At 33.3% G+C, this 15,968-nt stretch overlaps 1 pseudogene; it reads right to left on the bottom strand.

Moving 5' to 3' along the window:
- Positions 1–10,842: 10,842 nt before the first annotated feature.
- Positions 10,843–15,819, bottom strand: LOC134232629 (interferon-induced protein 44-like; annotated as a pseudogene).
- Positions 15,820–15,968: the final 149 nt, after the last annotated feature.

The following is a 15,968-nucleotide window of genomic DNA, read 5'->3' as shown; positions in this document are numbered from 1 at the left end:
CCCTAACAATATTAGGAGCACTACCTACATGACCTTTGACCACTAAATAGGTGTTCTTATCTTTTATCGATTCCGTACCTCCATACATGATGCAGGTTTAAATGTCAAGTAAACCGTCAACTGTGAAAGCCAGTGCTTCTCGTAAAAGTCCATTACGAAGGCGTCTGAGATTGTTTTAACAACAAATAATAGTCCATCATAAACTAATGCAAGTTAGATGTATTTCTCTTAGAAGAGATGATGATCGTGACAAGGAGCACACGGTGGGTATGACCGGTTGGCAGGTGATGCTCTCTCCTTCATGGCATCTGATCCCATCTGCAAAGTTTTACAGGTCCATGTTTGCTCTGCTCTGATTTTGTATTGTTTTATGGACTTTGATATTGAATACTGTTCGTTATTTTCATATCCTACATGTTTGAGTCACACACTTCAAACTTTGTTGTGGATTCTCGACGTGTTGTAAAGTATAAAGAAAATGTTAAGGAAAGAAACTTTTAAATAAATTGTTGAAAACATTATGCGTACATTCCACTGTGGACTGATTTATAATTCATTTGTACGGTATGTCGTAAAACAGCATGTTGGTTTTCATTAAACGCATTGCATAACCCAGCGTGTACGTCAGCCTAGGCATACCCTATTAAAACATCCTTAACCATTTTAACTACCAAAGTGTATTTTTAACGTAATATATGTTGATGCGCTACGATTGTAGTATACCAGTCGCTTTAGAACATTGTACATATTGCTATTTGATATGATAGTAATACAAATGGTTTATAGCTTTGTTGACTGATATTTTTGTAACAAAGATTTTAAAATACAGTTACACAAAGAATGAAAAATCGGTTGTATGTTGTTTAACGTCTCTTTCGAGAATTTCAACTCGTATACAATGCCATTTTATCTCATACGTGTTGGTGATATAGGCCGTTGGATAAACTTATGCTTTATCAACGGGTAGATGCTTTATCATTAGCACTTCCGGTTTTGACACGATCCATCGCTTCAAAATTTTATTTGAAACTTTTATTTGTGATCCCTATTATTGTCCAAATAAAATGAATGATAAAGAGCGATGATATCGTTAAAAGCTAGAAAAAAGACTCGTATATGAAAAAGAAGTGTCTTTTTCTATCAAGGAGCCTGTATTGGCTACTTGAAGACAAATGTTACCCCCCCCCTTTTTTTTTAATTCGTTTCGGAGAAAGTAAATCCTAGCAGTTATGTTGTTGTAATAAGATTCCTTTAACATCTTCAATATTGCTTTCTTATATTATACTACGTATGCCTACCTAAAAATGTAGGTGTAACTTACCATGGATCAACAATAAGTACAAGAGGGCCCTAGCCTTGCCCCACAAGTTTTGTACTGCCATCGTCCACAGAGTTCATTTTCACGATCCTATGATCCTTACAACTTTCATTCAGAAGTTCAATTGATGTTAAGCTCCAGCAATTGTCATAAAATGTTTTCAAAGACGAAGATAGCAAAAAATTCTACATTTTGATTACGATCTACTTTCTTTCGAGGGAATGTAAACATCAACGGTGCTACGTCATCAAGTTAGCCTATACGTCACCAATTTGCAATCATTCATGTAGTTTCGCAGGGGAAGTCTCAAACTTTTGTTAAAACGAAAGTCGTATGAGATAAAAAGAACAGCTATAATTGTGTGATTTTATATTGGCTTTATCCAACTCGTTGAAATGGTTATATTCGCTCGGCAAGCCTCGCGAATATATACACCATTTCAACTCGTTGGATAAAGCCAATATCAAATCACACAATATAGATATCCTCTATATGTTAAAGGTAATATTCGAAAAATGTTCACTGATATAAAAACGTCAGTATAAATCTAGGCCAGTGAAGGGATTCAAATCATGTCTATATACCTGTAAAGCACTTATTTCCATCAAGCAATGAAGGTTTTTTTATTGTGCTACGGCGTACTGTGACATTGTTCACTCACTTAACTTCCCGATCAAAGATTTTATTCAACACGACGTCAACTCCCACGAGTGCTTTCAGTACTTTGATTTTAACTTAGAAACAGTTCCTACCTATCTTTAGATCTTAAGTTCAACGCGGCGTAAAAGATGAGATCGATTCTTGCCTCCCGACCACGAAGCGAACGCTCACAGGAAATGAAACTTTGAGTGGATATAATGGCCGAATATCGGCTGTCCCGTCCAGCTCCTTACGTAATTATGTTCCCCAAACGAAGTTTCGGAGACATATTGTTTTTACTTTTTCTGAATTTTTTCTTTGTTCTCCGGTACTTTTTTGTCCGCGAGTGTTCTCGTAAACTACTCATCCGATCTAGGTCACCCCTACTAATGTTTTTGTGATTTAAATTCAAGACACGTGGTTTAGTTTGCCTATTCAAAGGTTATAGGGTAGAACCGGTTCTATAAATAAAATTGGCAGTAAACATGATATTGCTATAGCCTGTTTCATTGAAAAACATGTCCTGTCATAAATGTTTCCAGACCTTTCTGAAAGACTTTCATCATGATTTTCAATAGAAAGGGGTGGCTAAAGGAGGATGTAAAAATAACAATATATCTTATATACTTTTCGGTTACGATAGAACTCACTAGTGACTGATTCGCTGGTAAAAAATGTGCATAATCATCTACACTGACAAACCTTTGTTTGCCTTAAATGGCTATTGTTATAAATCTTCCCACGAGGAACTGACTAATCATTCAATGAATAGCAACGTTTACGCCAAATACACGTTTACATTTTACTTCGAACACGTAGTTCAGGTCAATCTACGATCATGTTAATGGACTGCAAAATGAAAAAAAAGTACTTACGAACAAAATACAAAGAAAAGAAACTTTCTGAGAGATGTTACGGGCGTTTTTAATTTGTTGTTAAATAAAAAAAAATGTTTAATAATCAGAACACTAGCGTTACATGTAGCAGCATCTCATGCATTTAAATGGACAAAACTTTGTTTACGTTCGTGATCACGTGTTCGGCCAGGGAATTCACCTGGCAATTGTATTCACCGATGGTACAACAAAGGAATTATTTAATACAGACGAAAATCGCTTTTGGAGTATGACTTTCAGAAACCTAGACTTCCGCCGTTTATTTAACAAATGAATTCTTTGTCATTATGAGCATGAAAATAATATTTTTAAAAATGCTTTTCATTTACCATAAGGATTTCCCTTTTGCAAGCGTAAAATTCCTGTTGTATTCTTAGTAACCCATAATGCAATACTCATTCAGCTGATTGGTCAGTTGAAGTCACGTTGGTGCCTCATTTGCTAATCTGACGCCAAAAAATATAGTCCCGGTTATACCATGCAAAATTATTTTTCCAAAAAGAAATTTTAATGCATGAATGCAATAAAATTGTATGATAGATACTTATTTGAGTTTGAATGAATGTAAAAAGAGATCGATTGATTGAAGTACATTTCTACAGACATTATCAGCTGATTCTAGGGTTGTAAAAACTGAAACGCAACATAACTTTTCTGTTTACCATGCCTCCACGTGCCAGTCACTTCCTAGCCATATTTCCGTGAATTTACCCCTATCTAGCTGAAAGTCTCGCGAACTCTCGCCAGAGCCACTGCCAGAGCTACTGAAACTCATCGGGTTTTATAATTGGCAGAACACCGAAAAATAAAAAATTTCGAAAGACATTAGTAGGGGTGTAGGTGAAACCTTTTTAGGGTCACTAGGTATGTTATGTAGATGTGCGGAACGAAGGTCATTTTGCGCGCACGTGCGTGCGTGTGCACACGTGTAACACGTGAAATGACCAATATGATAGATATAACCGTAACTTTTTAAATTTTGGATGAAATTCTTTGAAACTCATAATATAAGGATATATTAGTAGTATAGACATGATGACATGGTCAAAATAGCAAGATCTCACGCGCATGCACGTGCGCTTTGCTCCGATTGGCTGAAACTAAAAGTCTAAATATCTTTTTTGTTTTTTGATAAAATCCTTTGAAATTTTGAACATAGTCATACATTATGAAGATCTACAGCATGATATATAAGAATAATCATGAACGCACGCACATGCACGTGTGCTGCAATCTGATTGGCTAAAACTTTAAATGCCTACAACTTTCTTGGTTCTCAATAATACAGGTGAAATTTCGAAAATGAATAGATATAATGAATGCCTACATCATACTACTATCAGACGTAAATGCAAGGACGTGCATTCACAAGCGCCCACACACAATGCATTAAACGGCAGTATACTTGAGTTTTTGATGTTCATGCAGAATTAAGAACCTCTAAATGTCAAGACATGTAACATACTGAAGCATGCACATTCTTTTGACCCTTGACCTTGAAAGTGAGGTCAAGGTCACTGGCAACCTGAATAAAATCTTGATATTAGCTATTTACCAAAATCACCATGACATATGAACTTGAATTCGACCTCAACCTTTGTCCTTGACCCAAGGGTAAAAAGAAACATGAAGTACATATACATGTATCTAGAAACACCTTTCAGAGTTTATTTCGGTTGGCAGGATAGAAGTTAAAGTGGTGGTGGTTTTTTAATGACCTTGAACTTTCATCCAAATGTCACAATCAATATTAAGTTCTTTGAGTAAGATACAAGATTCAACTCCAATGTTAAATAGGTCAAGAATAAAAATACCCCCCCCCCCCCGCAACAACCAAACAAATCAAATTAATGGCAACGTAGAGAATCGCCGTTAAACTCAAATTACACCTCGGGCCCATATAAAATTTCAGGAAAACTGCAGAACAGAGCTCGAGGAAAGTGTATCAAAATATTTGATTTGAGTTTCCAAAGTATATAGAAATTATTAATTTATACGGAAAAAATTACAAATCCTGTCATGTTTAAAATTAAAGTGCAGATGACCAAATTTATTATATAAGCTAGCCTTTTATAGCCTATTTATTCAGATGTCGTTAATAGCATTCAATTCTACTGATTTGAAACAATATTTTAATACCAAGCATCCTTTGTTTATTTTACCTTTGAAATTTATTTGATTTTTTTTTTTGAATTACAGTGCAGGGAACTAATTTTGTTACATAAACCAGCATCAGGATCAGCATAAGTAGGATCAGGATAGAACTAGCATCAGCATCAGCATTTAAAAAAACAGCATTACTTGGATCAGCATCAGCAAGCAAAGGATAGAACTAGCATTGACCAAAGTGAAAACAGATAAAGGAAAGTCATTCAATACAAATAACAAATAAAAGTTACCCCAAAAATTAATTTCAATGGCTTAAAATAGCGATGCTGTTTTTGAATTATCCACTTCCGGCAGGATAATCCTACTTTCGGTAGCATTACTAGCATTGACCTAGTTTCAAACCAGCATCAGGATAAGGATCAAACCAGGATCAGGATAAGGATAACTAGCATCAAAATCAGCAAGCAAAGGAAGCATCAAAATCAGCAAGCATAGGAAGCACCAAAATCAGCATTGATGCTGTATCAAAATTATTTCCCTGCACTGTACGCAATCCCCAGAAATAGCGATTTTCGGTATATTAAAAATCAATATGTACATGTACGCTCCTTCGTAAAATAATCAGGTCTTTGCATTCATGTAAAAAATATTAATAAGAAGGTGTTAAACAATATTGGTCACATTAGCTGACACAATGTCTTTTTAAACATCTCTTGTAAACCCCAGAAAGTAGCCCCCTATGCATTCGAAAAAATAAATAGTTCCGGTCAAAAACCTTTATATATTTATTTACAAAGTATATAAAATTTACTAGGAACAGGTACCTGAGTTGTCAAAAAGGCCTGAGAGGAAATATAAAAAAAATTCTGAACAGAAAGGAAAATCCCTTTTCCACATATGGAACTACTATTGAATAAGTTCATTTTGATTGGTTAGCTATTGGCGTGATATCCTTAGTCGACTTTTACTCTGCCTTGTCGTCGGAATAAAACCAACTTTGAGCCCGAAGTTAAAATAAAGAAGAGAGAATAAAATTTGAATCGATATATTAACAAGTTTGGCTTTCCAGAAAGCCTGAAATGTCATCTCTTTGGTATCAATAATGTCAAAGAAATAAAACAGAAAGGGAACTATTTTAATGCAATGAATATATGGATTATTACACCTGAAGATCCCAAATGACTTATACATGTATTCAGCAAACTCCACAGTAAACATGGTAAAGTACGCAGTTTCTTTTGGCCGCAGTATATATATGGAAAGCATGGACGTCTGCGAGAGCACCAAAGGCGATTTTTGGTGGAATTTCATTCTAGCGGTCTTTGTGGTTCTGGGTGTTTACTATTTACTTAAATTCAAATACTTTCCTTGAACTATATTTTCTTAACACAATACGGAATTATCAACAATAATTATCATTCATTAAAAAGCAACTAATCATTAAAGTTTGACAGGAATTAATTTAATAAATCCAATTACAGACTAAAAAATTAACATAAAATTAGCGTTGACCACTCTTTCGTTCATTTTTTGCAGTAAGCTTGTTCTTTTGTGTGAGAACCAGTTTTCCCTTCCTGTCAACAAATCTATACATAGAAATCACGTCATTGTCAATTCTCCTTGTGTGGCTTACCCATTTAATAAGGCATAGTACTGAGGATCATATATTTACGACACACCGAAACTATAGATATTTGTAAGCATCGTACTTCTTTTCTAAATTTTCCTTGGCTTTCGCCTAAACCGAAAGTAGATCGCACACTCCTAAGCTAGTTCTTCTAAAAGAAAACCAGTTTACAGGCTACTTGGAACTCTGTAAAACATCGAGGACTCCCGAAAGATTAATGGAGGCTTACACTAGGACTTCACTTCCGGCATACAATCTTAATGTGTCATCTCCCGAGGGAGATGACGATAAAAAGACATTTGCTTGGAAAATGGTAACTTTATATATGTATTTTTTTCTTTGATCCGTGGGATAGAAAGATATGTTAATCGCTTAACCAACATGCCATAATCATCTTGCATATGCATGTACATGTGCGTGTGCGCGCATGCAAAACGTAAAACGAGATATAGTTGATATCACTGTAACTTTTTATTCTTAAATTAGCCCTTAGATACTAAGCATATTTATAAAAAGTCTTAGAGGAATAAGGCACGAAAAGGGACATGGGGAGCGTTTGGGGAACATCTGTAACGGTCCCCGTTACAAGAAATTAGCACTAGTTTATTATCTATTTTGAAGACACAATAATTAAATGGCGGCAATACCTCTGAATTATATTCGTTTTATTGTCATGTAGAACCTTATATAAAGAATAAAAGCGTTCTTAAATAAATACATTTAATCTTAGATCAATATATTTTTATTGCCAGTTTAATAATCTACACATCCAACTTTTTGATCATCTGACCACTTGATAAGAATAGAATCTAATTCACTGATTATTCAATATTCCCTCAAAATCCCTCAGAAAACCCTCATATTATTATATCCTTTTAAACATAATAATTGATCTACTTAGCACTGATTTCAATAATGAGGTGACGTACGTGTAGATTCCATTTCTGACACTCACAGTCAGTTAAAATTAAACTATTGGATTTATCGCCATGATAATTAAATATCTGCTCTTTTTCAATTGAAAAGATTTACCATCCTAGTTGGGTTTAGTGTAGAAAATATGCACCCAAAACGTCACTGTTTTCTATCTGATTAAACTAAAAAGTTGAGAAGGATCAGTAAATTCCTGTGATAACGCTTTAAGGAATAATTGTATTATTTTTCGATTTCATGTTATGATCAATCGATTGGGTTGCGAGATAATTTGCATAAACGCCAAAGGCGTTTACAATCATTTACAATTTGTAATTTTATCTCAGATGAAGATATTGGAAATGTAAATATTTTGTTACATCAGGCAAAAGTCTGTAGATGAAAAGAAAATCAACCACATAATTAGAAAAAAAAAGAAAATTAAACATAAATAATAGACTAGGTATCTATAAGGATTATTGAAAAAAAGACATTGTAATAGTAGTTTATTCATATAAATTACACTGCAAAAAATACATTGTAATTTCAATCACTTTTAAGATCAACATACGACTTTTCGACAACCATTTATCACTGTACATATATCATATCAACTATCATCAACAGAACTACTTTGCTGAATATCACTATGATCATGCTGTGGCCTTTGATTTGACCTTCCTAATTATCCACGATGATATGATTGATTAATTATCAATGATTTCTTTTTCATTTTTATCTTGAATTCATATATCTCGTTGACGTTGAAATTAAAGGCACCACTTTGTACAATCTGTTTCATATTTGAATATCGTGATGTTTATAAACGATAAAGGCCAACTTACATGTACGTTTACAATTAACGAGATGACTTCAACTTTTACATCGTCAGGCTTCCTTATTTATGAAGTAATAAATGTATACAGCCATCTCCTGTATATGTCGTTTACCTCTCCATCTTATTCGACAATCAAAAGCATATTCCTTCGAGTTTATGAACCGTGGAAGGCTACTGAAATATAGGTTGATGTTACAGGGATTTCAACTACCTCGTTTTAATTCGTCATTTTGTTAATTCCATGGTTGTTATATCGATCTTGATCTTATATATTGTTTATCTACCCTAATTACACGGCCTAATAATAGAATTAAGTTTTTTCTATTATTAAACTCCTTTATTCGGAATACATGTTTGTGTTAAAACAATCCATATAAAGCATATCTGAAATAAGTTAATGTTTAAATATTGTTTTTCTATATGTTTTGCATGTACATTGATTATTTATTTGCACAGGTCACATTGATTATATATATGCTTAGGGTTCTATACGATTAAAAACTGCCTTCTATCACATCAAATCTTGTTTACCCAGTCAAGTATCGTGCATTTGCATTAAATTAGGGATTTCTTTTCTAGGGACCGTTCACTGGTAGCTTAGTCGGTAGAGCGCTGATCGGGAGGCCGTGAGTTCGTATCTCGGCCGCGACTGACCTAGTCGATAAAATTGGTAGCAACTGTTCCTTCGCCATGCTCTCGGCACTTTGAAGTGAAAGTTGTGGGTCCTTCGGATGAGACTTTAGGGGACGAAACATGTATGGTCACGTGACTAGTTAATTACGTCATAATCTCTGATAAAATATGTACAAAACCAGATTAAAACCACAGTATTTGTAAAAAAAAAAAAATTACTGTTTGTTTGAGTTCACCATCTTGTATAAAAATATCTAAAAAACATTCTAACTTTCTTGCAAATAGTTTCAAATTACGAAATAGATTGATCCACTCTTCTGCTTCCCTACACTGCGCGTCCAACAAGTCGTTGACGTCATAGTGAATCTTAGTACACAATGATTATACAAGGTAAAACATGGGTAGTATAATATCATAAAAACGGGTCATGATCAGTACATAGTGGGATATTTTATGAATTACAGAACACACAAAATATTTTTACATTATTGTTGACGGAAATATATTGTAGTTATGTCTTACTTAGCTTATTTCGCAAATGTGTGACGTCATAGTGAGATTTTCCCGTACTTGAGAAATGTAAACATGACACGTTTTTCTCATGCTCATGTCTTGTTTAACTATGCCCTGTGCAATATTGAGCTCAGCTTCACCAATCGATATTTTTGCAGTTAATCAATAACATAACGAACTTGCATTTCGACGTAATTTTTCAAATATTGAATGATAGGATTTTTTGAAAATTAATTTTTTTGTCGTTCAAGTTGTCTTAAAAAGGATGTAATTTTCCGTCTCCAGATGCGACGTGACAAAAGAATCTTGTTTTTTCGAATTTTTAACCCTATTCATATTCTGAAATATTTTAAAAGACACATGTTCGCTGACATATTTATTATTTATGCTGAAAAAATCCCATTATGGACCGAGTAATGGGCCCAGAAACAAGGAGAATCAAACCTTCACTCAGACACTGTGGGGCATAGTATTTGTCACTCAATATCTCAGAAATAAATCTAGAAACCTTTTGATATATCTGCTTGAAGGTATGTGGGACATACTAAATATGAGATATACAAAATATGAAAAAAAAATTGAATGACAGGTATTTTTTCAGCTTAAGGTCCTTCATCCCCTTAAAAACCGAAGCCCCTTGTCAGCGGCAGGCGTTGGCACAATAAACATCCCTCACTGCTCAATGGCCCTCATTATAAGCCCTTCACCGGCATACGGTGACGTATCCATATGAGTGAGAAATTCTCGAGAGGGACGTTAAACAATATACATTCAATCAATCTTTGCTAGGGAAATTACTTCTTGATCAAGCATGAACAACAATTTTTCACTTTCTCATATAGGGATGCTCAATCCTCCATGGCACCTGATCCCACCTCTGATGTTTTGGAGGTCCGTGTTTGCTCTGCTCCTATTTTGTATTGTTTTATGGACTTTGATATTGAATACTGTTCGTTATCTCCACATTCTTCTCATAAAATCAATTTAGAGAGGAAAATTAGGATCATATCAATAGATCTAGAATTATTAACATTTTTCAAGATTCTCTCTCTCTCTTTCTCTCTTTCTGCATTCTACGTTACGTTGTCTTATGTACAGTTAATCATACTTAAATTTTCTATAAAAATTATAAAAAAAATTTAATGTTTCGCCTTTAGGAAGATATCAATAATACCAGTCATCAATGTATTTATTTAAGGACTTGGTAAACCTTTAATTACATGTAGCATTTTAATGTTTAATGTTAAAACATGTAAATGGAATATGCAAGATATTACAGGATACTTTACAAATTTATTTTCAGTCAGAATATACATGTACAGAGGCAAGGAGCAAGTGTTAATCCTTTGCAGTTGCATTATTCTCCTTCTAGATAGAACTGGTTTTCTAAAAAGTCATCAGCAAACATAAGTGCTTGATGTAATGCACCTAAAGCCAGAATGTTTATGTTAGTTTGAAGTTTTGTTTCCTTTTCATAATTTTTAACCGGAAGAACATGAGATCTCGGAATTGCAATGACGTCAGCAGCTTTGTTGACAGCGTCCTCTACAACTTCACTCAGGAACATATTGCTGACGTCATTCTCCACCATAGGACATATCTTGTCCATCTTCGTCAGAAACACTAACTGAGGTATGTCTGATTTTATAAATAGAAGAAAATTAATAGAGTACAATGAAATAGTCGGAATTTGGTATATTCTATCTGATAGCAAGTACTCGTATAATAAGGTAACACATACATATCATAACATTAATTTAGAAGGTACAAATATCCAGAAATACTCGTAGTTCGGAATTGAAGAATTGATAAATAAGTTTTGCAAAATTTGTTTAATTTTATTCATTTTGTAGAATATATAGAACATATTTAAAACGTACCCCTTTCCACTACGTTAGCCTTGATGTCTTTGAGTTTTTTAATGATACCTTCCGATAGAACATCAAGTGTACTTCCGTCAATAACAAACACAACAACGTGCATTCTCTCTTTTAAAGTTGGATATTTGGTGAAACCGTGAACTTTTGAGGATGCTTTCTCAGCAGGATTAAACTGAAAAATAAAATGTTCAGCTGTTAATGAAATGCAGTGTATGTACAGATTAAAATTTGCTATCTCATTTATATCATAGAAGTAGCATGAAAACTTTTTATTAGTTTGGGAAATTTTCAATATGAAGATAATAGATATTTAAAAGACTAGACAATCTGTGAACTGGCTTAAAATATTTCATACATGTGTTTTTATACGTTTTTTTTCGAACATAATGTACTTCATTTAATTGCCTTCTCCTTTTATTTCATACCAAAACATAAGCAAAACTTCATATGTTTTAAAAGTCTGAATATCGAATACCGGGTATCAGAAATGTAATATCCTATATTAAATGTTGTGTCGAAAATTAAAGGAAAATGTGGAACGAACTTAAAACACCCTTCGGATTATCTGCCTGCTACGTCTGAGCAATAGATCTTCATTCTTTATAGACAGCCCCTCCTCCACTCCCCTAGTGTCACAAATCCTCAGTTTCAAAAATCTCTTTGTTGCTGGATCACGAATTTGAAACTTTTCAAACTGTTTAAAGCAATAGAAAGATTTTTCAAACTGTGTTACATGTACAGCTTGAAACCATAAAATGTCACTTTTGCTACATCGATATTCAATTTACAGCCAAAATTACCATAAAAGCAAAATTTTAGCGAGGATATAATTTTGGCATTATATAAGCGAGAGTGTCAAGATCGCTTCTCTTAATGAATTGCGTTTTATTTGAATAGCTGTTTTAAAATCGCTAAAATAACATCTCACTTGAAAGAAAATGCCATTTTTAAGGGGAAAAATTTCCACTTATACGGTAAAACTTCATACACTCTTCGTTAAGCTGGTCTCAGCGCTTCCAGTACAAGCCCGGGATGATATGGTCCCCTTGTAGATTGAATTGATTGTGTTCAGAATGCTGGATTTCCCAGCTCCAACCTGACCTATCAGTAAGACGTTGGTCTCTGGAACATCCGACTCCTCAAACGGTTCATATGTTGTTATTTTCTCCCTCAATTCATTAAAAGTCTGCACAAATGGAATTCCATTTTTGATAAATTGATATGAATAATATAGAATACGTTTATAAAAGCTATATAATGACAATATACATGTAGCTCAACGCACTTTTTAAAGTCACGTGGTTTTTCGCACAAAAGGTCACAGTATCACAGTCTTATAATGCAAAATTGTATAACGTAACAAGAAAGCAACAAAACAACTATATATATATATATATATATATATATATATATATATATATATATATATATATATATATATATATATATATATATATATATATATATATATATATAAAGATTTTAAACTACATTTTTATCCTATTCCATTACCTTAAGCATAATTTGCACATAATAATTGGTAGTATTTATATATGCTTATGACAGTTCCTAAATGATTTTCTGAGGGTTTCAGGTCAAAATACAGCCGCCTTTGTATCCGTTTAATTTAAAACATACCTTTTTTGTCTAGATACAGAAGCAGTGCACTTCATAGGATCATAGTATTAAGGAAACTTCGATTTATCTATGGTAGAATCATGCACATTTAAAACTATTCATGTGTACAAACAAATTCCCTTCAAAAGCATCGGGTTTTAAAGCTTAAGATAATGATTTTTAGATTATATGCACCTTTATCGGTAAATATTAAATGATATAAGGGTTATTTCTCGTACTGACGCTCGCTAACTTTACGATTTGTTGCAAGAAAAATGTTTCCTTAATTACGCAGCACAGTTAAGGTTACAAAAAGGAGGCGGAGCCTAATTTGTACGGGAAAACTTGACTATGACATCATACACAATATACGTCATACAACATTTCTTTAAAATACCACAAAATGAGTTTATCTGCTAATTCAACCAGTAAGAAATCATCAAACTACACAAAAACTTACTACAGCGTGTTGTTTTGTCGTTAGTTAAATCCCACAAAACAAGTTATAAACAAGTCACTGATCACAATACACTTGTCAATATGACGTCATTTCTTACAACGTGACGTAGTTTGTATGTAGTGAGAGACAGATCAAGTAATATTTTCTAAACAAAATATGTATTCTCTTATTAAATAAAATAGTATTAACATATATTCTTTGGGCCAATAACTTGAGTTTAATGTCTACTTCACAATTTTTTAATACATGTATATTTTCTGTACATTACGTATTTAATTGACACTGCCGTATATTTGTATGCAAGTACATCGGAGGGTAATGCGGGGGGTCTTAATAAAACGATCTAGTGCAAGGGCATACACTCTATGGATCAAAGTAAGCTTTAACATTTCATTTATAGAACTATTAAGGTATCTGAAAAGTGCTGCGATCCTGATGAAATCTTAAAAACAATTTAATTATATTTATATTTCATACCGCTGACCAGCAAAAAATATAGCATTCGGTCATACAAGTATAATTTTAACAATGACATTGCAGAATTTAGACAGGATCGCAGCACTTTTTAGAAACTATAATGCGTATTGAAAATATTTATATACTAAACTTGGAAATTTAACTTGGTTATGCCCTTGCACTAGTGACATTTATACGTAACATCAATACTTCAAGTCAATGTGCTAAAATCGCGTGACTGTCGCATCACGTGACTAGTCTAAATATAAAATATAATCGTCCTCGATATGCAGCTATTAATCATAATTACAATTATCCGATATAGATAATGTACTAAAAATAATCGCCATCCCGATTACGAATACATTTTTAAATACATTATATACGTGTACCTGTAAATCCCACTCTGGCGCGTCTCTCCATGGGGTGTCAGCCTCTTCCTCTATTGGGCCATCTTAAATATACGTTACAATATTATGCTTTAAAAAAGGACTTGAATTGCTGCTAAGATGCTTTCATGAAGTTATCAATTTTGGGACTTAAAATTATGTTTTTCCAAAATATTTTCTAATCATTTTTGTCTTTAAAATATATGCTACTAATTACTGATAATTTGAAACTCAATCTTTGTGGAGTGAATCAATCCTGCACTTATATTATTTTGGACAGGCTAAAAAGTGCTAACAATCCCCATCTCAAATTAGCAGAGTGCTATAACTGCTGCTAAAAAGCCTACTATGTGTTTTAATCACAATTCTTGCATCTTTATTGACGAAGAATACTTCTAGTAAAATTAGTAAGAGGTAGAATTATATTATATAGATATAGAATTACATAGAATTATGAACGATAGAAAGATGAAAACTAATTCTATTAAAATGTATTTATTTTACCAAATTAACATCCAGGCTCAATATATATATAAAAGATATATTTTGCCATTGAGAAAAATAAAATTTATAAAGCTATAAATATTTGCTAACTAGTTAAAGCAATTGTTTTTTAAAAAAGGGCACAGACATTTTCCCCTTAGACAAATTGCCCAACACATCAAAGTAAAACTGAACATATAAAATACCGTTGTTTACTCAGTAGTGGGAATGAAAACAAATAAAGTTTTAATGAATTCAGCTTGGTAAATCAATTTGGTTACATATCGTGATTTAAATTGAATATTGTGTTTGATATTTTATTTATCAGATCAAAGAGTTATACTCTAAATAAAAAAGAAAAGACAAAATACCCCTTGAAGCAGATTATAATGTAAAGAATTTTCTAAAGCAAGCTATATATAATATTGCATTTTATAATTCTGTCTCAAGATCCAAAATTAAAATACACAAATTATTTGGAATAAAGTTGAAAAACACTTACATTTTCACGGATTGTAACCTACCTCTAAGTAGGTAGACCTGCCAAGTCAGTGACGTTATTATGTCCATTTGATACAGACTTGGCTGTATCACCAGCTAGATTAAAGCCTTTGCCGGAAAATAAATTGGTAGTGGACAAGGGGAAATATCCTGACGAATTCCTCAAAAGCTCAGATTTTTCAATAGACCATAGACTACCAGATAGTGGTCCATATATACTATGCCTAAAATAGTTGTACCACTTCCTGATAAGTATGGAAATTTCTTAGCATTCCATTTTCCTGCAGAGTATAATTTAAAGAGGAATGCATTTTGATCTATAGCCCAGTTACCAACACTCTCCCACATCTCGGAAAGATAACCTCCATAAACGTACTTATCTACATTATAAAAGATTCTTATTGTAGGTCCCCTTTTGTCACAGAGTTTGTGAAATTTCTCGGTGTTCCTCCATCTCTGCTGATTTTATACAAAAGCTGGAAATGACATTTTCGACCAATCCATTCTGATAGCTGCTTTTTGTCTTTGTGCTTCAGTAAACCGTTCATCTTAATGCTTTATAGAAAAGAACAAACAAAATAGAACATTAGTGACTTTACGTGTATCAATGGAAAGAATAAAAAAATACGCAGCACAGTTAAGGTTACAAAAAGGAGGCGGAGCCTAATTTGTACGGGAAAACTTGACTATGACATCA

The sequence above is a fragment of the Saccostrea cucullata genome, unplaced genomic scaffold, assembly GCF_032062105.1.
Source record: "Saccostrea cucullata isolate Sc308-1 unplaced genomic scaffold, CSIRO_AGI_Scuc_v1 ctg14528, whole genome shotgun sequence".
In the NCBI taxonomy this organism is placed as follows: Eukaryota; Metazoa; Mollusca; class Bivalvia; order Ostreida; family Ostreidae; genus Saccostrea; species Saccostrea cuccullata.
This window is presented reverse-complemented; position numbering and strand designations above follow the sequence as displayed.